The sequence below is a fragment of the Schistocerca cancellata genome, chromosome 5 (genome assembly GCF_023864275.1).
Source record: "Schistocerca cancellata isolate TAMUIC-IGC-003103 chromosome 5, iqSchCanc2.1, whole genome shotgun sequence".
Taxonomy (NCBI): Eukaryota; Metazoa; Arthropoda; class Insecta; order Orthoptera; family Acrididae; genus Schistocerca; species Schistocerca cancellata.
In genome coordinates this window covers 568415163-568416809 of record NC_064630.1, presented here as the reverse complement: position 1 = coordinate 568416809, position 1647 = coordinate 568415163, and positions in this window count along the sequence as shown.

Here is a 1647-nt window from a genome sequence, read left to right as displayed (position 1 = left end):
GCGGTCGCAGGTTCGAACCCTGCCTCGGGCATGGATATGTGTGATGTCCTTAGGTTAGTTAGGTTCAAGTAGTTCTAGGTTCTAGGGGACTGATGACCTCAGATGTTGAGTCCCATGGTGCTCAGAGCCATTTGAACCAATCATGCAGGCTAAGATTTCGTAGCTGACGGAAATTAACAGTCATTCCTGACTAGGCATAAAGAGAGTGATATACCTCATTTTTGGACAGTATCTGTTAGCAAATATCAACTTTATATTACATAACGTAACATTTTTAACGGACGCGAATTCCTACCCAGCATCTATTGTGCCTGTTAACGTACTACGAGAGATGTTAAATATTACTACTTCACAAGTAACTTACTTGAAATGCAGTGAGATAAAGCTTTGTGTTGGACAGGGATTCGAACCCAGAACCTAATCGGATTGTTATCGAAGCACAATCAACTTTGACATATCGGATTTTCTCGGCAGTAGCTAGATGTATTAAATGAAATGACGAGACGAAACATTTATTTTCCTTCCCAGGACTCCACGGATAGAGAGATGACTTCACAAGACAGCACTGTCAAGACTTCTCAGGCTGGGACAAGCAACGCTGAAGGTCTACAGTCCAAAGTGAACCGAACTGAGACTACAACTGCAGTTCCATCCACGGAACCCCAAACATATCGTTTTTGACTACACGCAAAGAGACGAGACTTAGCGAATTTTTCTCCACCAGCAGCTCGGAATAACATCCTTGAACTTACAGTAATCTCGCAAATAGTTCTGTGTCTCACTGGGAGTCAAAAACGTCATATATCGTTAGTGTTGACAACGAATGAAACTGCATTAAAAATAAAAATTATTATCCACAACCAGATAGGTGTTCTCATGCTAGAGCTTGATAATACATAGTGAAAAGTTTAGTGCTGGGCCAGGATTCCAACCCATTCATGGGCAATATGTGGAGATGTTGAGGAATCTGCAGTTTTGAACAAACAACAAGTTGTCGTCGAGCTGTATTGTCACGAAGGAATCAAATTCCGCGTTAAGGGCGGCCTGAGTTGCATTCCCAGTTCATAACCAATTTTATCGACATACAGAAGCACAAATAAAAGATGGAGTAAGTGTCCTGTAACCATACACAGGGTTTGTTTCGTCACTAGAAATAAATAACCAGTATAAGCAAGGTTACTGGTGATAGAGTTTCTACATGTCGCCACTCCTTACTTTATTGTGGTTCCACCTAACGTCTACTTGGTAGAGAAGGAATATCATGTTTAATGTGATTTCCAGACCACAATGCCGTTATACCTTCTTCACTTGGCGTAACCAGAAGAGAATAGAATCTGCCTCTCCCTATAAAAAAAATTGGAACAAGTTGTATCGAACCAAGACCAACCTCATATGAAACTATCATCAGTCCAACAAACCACCAAACCCTCATCTCTACGACTCATTTCTCTATCATAACACCGTTGCGGCACACAAGATGAGAATTCTGACACGCAGGCTCCCTGTAGTGGTTCGCAGGATGTTCAGTACATTCATTTACTTGGTTGACCGAATCGCCATGAACTAGCTGCCTTGGCTACCCAGTGCATACATTCGACTCTATTTTGTAATCACGGAAATAAAATAATGTAACTTCCACCTACACAG